Raw genomic sequence first — 6,711 nt, forward strand, 5'->3', positions numbered from 1 at the left:
CTAGTTAACGTTCCGGAGATTCGGTACGGTTAACGGCACTCAAAACGAACCACACACGAACGAGCTTTTACACAAAACGAGCCCGAAACCCGAGCCTGAGGCCACATGGCCGTGACCTCATACCTCATCATCCTTGGTCTCATGATTAGCCCATGCATGTTGACTATTAGTTATAGGCTCATGTTTGTTGACTTTTGGTTTTTAAACACTAAATAACTAACTAGATAATTCTCTAAACAATTATTACACCCTCATTCCATCCTACATCCACAAAAGTGCAGCTCATTCCTCCTCCCTCTCTTCTTCTTCACATAAAAAACACACACACACACAAATCAACCATCAAACTTGCTTGTTTGCTCTTACTCGTTTGATCAATCTTGCTCCGATCGTCGTTCTCTACGCGCTAGTATAAACAAATTGTGTTTTGAGGTATAATTACATTAACCCCAATTCAATTAAATCTAATTGTATTTAATTACATAGTATAATCAAGTCTAGTGCTCAATTGATTGTGTTATTACTCGTTGTTAGTCGTTAATTTGATCAATTGATATTGTTTACATGAAGGAAAAAAACAAATTGTATTCTCAAGGATCTTATGAGAGTTGACTTTTGATCTGATCATGCAACATTTTTAGATGTTTAGCTTTCGAAAAACTATTAACTTTAGGCTTTGATTTCACTTGATTTCGTTACCGTATGCTTAAGATATGCTAAATCGAAGTTTTGACTAGTTTATAATTGAAATCTGTAACATCCTCAATCGGGCCTAGTTGTAAGATTACTATTTTGCCCTTAAGTTTGTATTGCGTTATTATATGCTTTTATTTTTATTTAATATTTATTATTAAATAATGATGTGGTTAGGACCAGTTTGTGACAAGGGTTACAGAACAGGTTTATTTATTTAATTTGGACTTCGTTTGGGTCTCCAAATGATGTACGAAAGATATCAGATAACTGATAAATACCCGTGTGTCACACAGTGTGGGAATTAAACCCACATTAGATGACTTAGGCAGTCTCTCTCTTGCATTTTCCAGATCCTTCCCAAACATACCCGTTCTTCATCTTCCTCACCTACAATCAAACCCTAATCCTTAATCTTTAGCTAGAGCTCAAATTGTTCATATCTTTGTGTTCCTTGTGATTTACCGATTCTAACAAGGTAAGGTTCATAGCTTTTCATGCTTTAATCTTCAAGAAAATGGAGTTTTTGTGTTAGTTTTCATAAAAGTGTAAATTTGTGTCAAAACAAGTGATTTAAGTGTTGTTATGGTCAAATTGTTGTGGGTTTTGAGTCTATAACAGGTAGTGAATGAGTTGTGGTCGATTTTGGTGTTTAAAACGAGCTCTAGATCGAGATTTGAGGATTTCATCGTGAAGTCCGTAGCCTGTGTTCAGTTTCTGATGAAGATGAACACACTCGATCGACTGTCAGTCGACAGTCGACCGACTGAGGTAGTGGACCGACCGATTGACAGACAACCGACCGACTGTTGAGTGAACCAACCGACTGAGATTTACCTTCGGCCGATTGATGTAATACCAAATGAATCGACCGACTGGGAAGGTCAGTCGACCGATTGTGTCGACAGTCGACCGATTGTGTCGACAGTCGACCGACTGTAAGAGTCAGTCGACCGATTGAGTGTCCAGGGCAGAATATTTTACCTAAGTGTTGATTTTTCGCCGTTATGCTGCCCGTTTGTATTTTGGTGTTTAGGATGTAAATTTTGAAAGTGCATAAAGTGTTAAGCAGAAAATTTTTAGCGGACAGTTTTCTGACAAAATTTTCTGTATTGTGTTATTTGGTGTTTATGGACATAAACTAACTCGTGTATATGTATTTCTCAGGAGAAAAAGAGAAAGAGAAGGTTCAGTGATTAGATAGCTGAACACCTTCTCGTTTGCTGGTATTTGGTGAGTGGGACTAACTAAAGAATATAGTATATAGAAGCATGTTATATTATGATTGCCATGCTTGTTAGATATACTTATTGTTGTAGTTAGTTAGTTCTTGTGATGACTGCATGTTAGTTGATGCTTGTCTGGTGGATCCCAGTGCGTCCCTATTGTGTGGTAGCCTCGGTAAGAGAGATCAACCTGCGGGTTGGGTTTCTCTGTGGTAGCCTAGACAGCCGTGGTGTATATATATGTGAATGACGCGTCCGTCGCGTGTGGATTATATATATACATACGGTGGTGGAGGAACTTCTGGTAAGCCCCAGTCTGATCAACTGGTGGTTAATGGTTTGGCCGAGCCGCCAGAGTCTCTGTAGACGGCACTTGGATGATGTTTGTGTGTTAGACTATTGTGACATGATTAGTATAACACTTATGTATGCTATGGTCTGTAGTTAGTCGTACTCACTTAGCTTCGTGCTAATTCCCCTCCATCTCCTCCCTGCAGGTTGTTAGCTTTTGTAGATAGTGCTTTTGGGAGAATACGGGCATGATGATGTTATGTTTGACAGGGTTAACTCTGATGTTGTCTTGCTTTATGAAAACAATAGTCTTTTGTAAACTTATTGTAAATACGTCTTCTCCATATAAACAAGTATTTTGTAATGACAAGTGACACAGGTTGTATTAACAATAGTTAATGTGGATACCGTATTTAATTAATATTATGCTTCCGCCACGCATATATATATATATATATATATATATATATATATATATATATATATATATATATATATATATATATATATATATATATATATATATATATATATATATATATATATATATATATATATATATATATATATATAAAATATAGCGGTGTCACAAAATCCGAATTCTTTGAGATATGTGTTTATTGAATTAGCTAATGAAAAGTGTACTACTGTAATTCTTGTGAAAAATCATGCATGTTAGACTTAAGAATTGCATCAAAAGCTTTTGTAATGCTCCCGATATGTTTAAACAAAGATTCATATGTTAAAGTGTACCGAAACTGTATTAATACTAGAAATAATTACCTAGAGTGAATTAAAAATTTATTGAGGCTTTTATCTTCTGTATTATGTTATTTCATATGTTTCTTGACATATTTCATTTGCATGTTAACATCTGAAAACGTTAATTGCCATGAGTTATAAGCTTGATAAGTTGACATGTCTAGTTGCTGTCCAAAACTGATAGATCAGTAAAGATCGGTTAGTCTGTACAAATTGGCTAAACAAATATTGCCCGATTTTTGACATGTGTTAGTTTAACTTGTCCTTGAACCATATCCACTGGTCTTGTATTAATTGCATATCCACATTTGTTTAGGACATATTTATTGACCAACCTAAATACGTACACTTAGGTTGCATTACTCGGCTATAATCCGTACAAGTTAATTGTCCACTTTTCAATCCGAGCTTTATTCAAAGGTGAGTCTACAGTCCCGCTTTTTACATGTTTTCAGGGATGAGAATACACGATGTTGCACTTACATTATCAAATGCTTTTTATATTAACACGAGTACTATATATGCATATTGAGTTTGTTCACAAAGCTTCTAGCTTGAATACTTTTAATACCATCGGAGTAAACACAATTTAGATGGACGGATCCGTTAGGTTGACAACCTCACCCTACATTATTAACTGTGGTGCATTTACTTTGAACATTAGATACACTCGAACAAGTGTATAACATTTTTATGAGGTAAAGGCGAGTATAGTGGATTCTATACTCGGGTCCTTGCTAGTATTCAGGTGCTCATAGATTATGCAAACGTTTCGCAACTTGGAGTTGTACTTGTAAAATCTCGTGGTCAAGGAACTTAGACTATTTTTCTGATAACTGTTTTTCAGATACTATATTACGTTATTTAAACCTGTGGTTTACAAACATTTGAAACTAGACATGGTAATGTCTACAAATACATGAAGTGAAACTATTTTTGATGTCACACACATTTGAAACTTGACATCGCTGATTACGAACAGTTAACACTTGACATTGTTGTATGCAACTTTCGATATCAAACTTTGGTGGTCTTCCACAACTAAACATTTTCTGAAAATCGTTTCCTAAACATACTGAATTGTTTACCTAAAACCTGTAGATTCACTCAACATTATTGTTGATCCATTTTGCGTGTTTTATTCTCATGTATTAATTTCTTCCGCTGTAGAATATTGTTGTTACGTAGAAGTCAAGCCAAGCACTGGGACCAGAGTTAACATTCCGTTAAAGGGATTTTTGACGAGGTGTTACAGCGATCACCAAATTATGCATGTGACCAAGCCCATACACTAACCCTCTGCAGTTACAAAATAATAATTATTTTAAACAATCAAGAATAAACAATTAACAGTTAATGATAAACAATACAAAAATTAAAAATACTACCTAAAGTACTTTCCCAATGTTAATAGTCTTTTTCTCCACTTTTTCTCATCAAATTTTCTTATCTCCTCCAGTTTTACTAGATCAGTTTCGCTATCAATTTCACTATCCGCACTCATTTTCGAGACATAATCGTTCATATTTGAATCGCACTTTTTAAAAACAAGGAACCATTTCTTTGGTTGTTCCCAAAATTCTGCCTGGTATAGGTGAACCATCTCAGGGGAAATAACATCACCGTTCGTCAAAAGCATGTATGGTAAAATGTAAGAAGAATTTCTTTTTTCCATTATTTTGACTACTGCGATTATAGACTTGAACTAGTCCAAATAGACGTTTTCGCTTTTTCCAACATTGTCACTTGTAAAAGCAATCATGTTATGAGAATGAAAAGAGACTCTGAATATAAAATCTTTTATGGTCTCGTCTTTAAAGGAGGGGAGACCCCAAAAATGCTAATCCAGTTCTTAAAATCGACAAACTAAGTTATTTAGTTTTAGAATTAACATTCAAAAGATACGTAGCAAATTTTAATTTTCGGGACAAATGCATAACATGTGAGGTTATTTAGCGCATGGATGTTGAAAACTTTAAAGATATGTGCACTCAGTTTCACTACCAATTTCACTAGCCGCACGCATTTTCGTGACATAATCGTTCAGATTTGAATCGCACTTTTTAATAACAAGGAACCATTTCTTTCGTTGTTCCCAAAATCTGCCTGGCATAGGTGAACCATCTTAGGGGCAGTAACATCACCGTTCGTCAAAAGCATATATGGTAAAATGTAAGAAGAATTTTTTTTCCCATTATTTTGACTACTGCTATTTTAGACTTCAACTTGCCCAAATAGACGTTTTCGCTTTTTCCAACTTTGTCACTTATAACAACTATCATGTTATGAGAATGATAAGACTCCCTGAACATAAATTCTTCTATGGTCTCGTCTTTAAAGGAGGGGAAAACCCAAAAATGCTGATCTAGTTCTTAAAATCCACAAACTAAGTTATTCAGAACCTTAGGTTCTGAGGATTTAACATTCACAAGATACGTAGCAGATTTCACTTTTTGAGATAAATGCATACCATGTGAGGTTATCCAGATCATGGATGTTGAAAACTATAAAGATATGTGCACTTCACTACCAATTTCACTTGGCCGCACGCATTTTCGTGACATAATTTTCAGATTTGAATCCACTTTTTAAACGAAAGGAACCATTTTTGTGGTTGTTCCGAAAATTCTGTCTGGTATGGGTGAACCATCCCAGGGGAAGTAACATCACCGTTCGCCGAAAGCATATATGGTAAAATCTGATAAGATTTTCTTTTTTCCATTATTTTGACTGCTGCAATTTTAGACTTAACTTGCCTAAATAGGAGTTTTTGTTTTTCCAACTTAATCATTTGTAAGAGCTATCATGTTATAAAAAAATGATAAGACTCTCTGAATAAAAAATCTTTTATGGTCTCGTCTTTAAAGGAGGGGAGACCCCAAAAATGTTGATCTCGTCCTTAAAATCCACAAACTAAGTTATTCAGTTTCAGAACCTTCTGGGAATTTAACATTCACAAGACACATATCAGATTTCATTTTGCAAGATAAATGCATAACATGTGAGGTTATTTAGCGCATGAATGTTGAAAACTTTAAAGATATGTGCACTCAGTTTCACTTCCGATTTCACTAGTCGCATGCATTTTCATGACATAATCGTTCAGATTTAAAATGCATTTTTCAAAAGCAAGGACTATTTCTTTGGTTGTTCCCAAAATTCTGCCTGTTATAGGTGAACCATCCCAGGGGAAGTAATCATTCGTCAAAAGCATATATGATAAAATCTGAGAAGAATTTCTTTTTTTCATTATTTTGAGTGCTGTAATTTTAGACTTGAACTTGGCCAAATAGACGTTTTCGTTTTTTTCAACTTTGTCACTTGTAAAATCTATTATGCTATAAGAATGATAAGACTCCCTGTATATAAAATCTTGTATGGTCTTGTCTTTAAAATAGATTTTGTATTCAGTGCACACATATATCTTTAAAGTTTTCAACATCCATGCTCTGGATAACCTCGCATAGTAGGCATTTATCTCTAAACATGTTATCCATGTTGAAAACTTTAAGAATTTGTGCACTGAATAAAAAAACTCCTTTAAAGAGGAGACCACATAAGATTTTATATGCAGGGAGTCTTATCATTCTCATAACATGATAACTTTTACAAGTGACAAAGTTGGAAATAGCAAAAACATCTATTTGAGAAAGTTTAAATCAAAAATCGCAGCAGTCAAAATAATAGAAAGAAGAAATTCTTCTAAGATTTTACCACATATGCTTTTGACGAACGGTAA

Source organism: Rutidosis leptorrhynchoides, chromosome 8 (assembly GCF_046630445.1).
Source record: "Rutidosis leptorrhynchoides isolate AG116_Rl617_1_P2 chromosome 8, CSIRO_AGI_Rlap_v1, whole genome shotgun sequence".
Classification (NCBI taxonomy): Eukaryota; Viridiplantae; Streptophyta; class Magnoliopsida; order Asterales; family Asteraceae; genus Rutidosis; species Rutidosis leptorrhynchoides.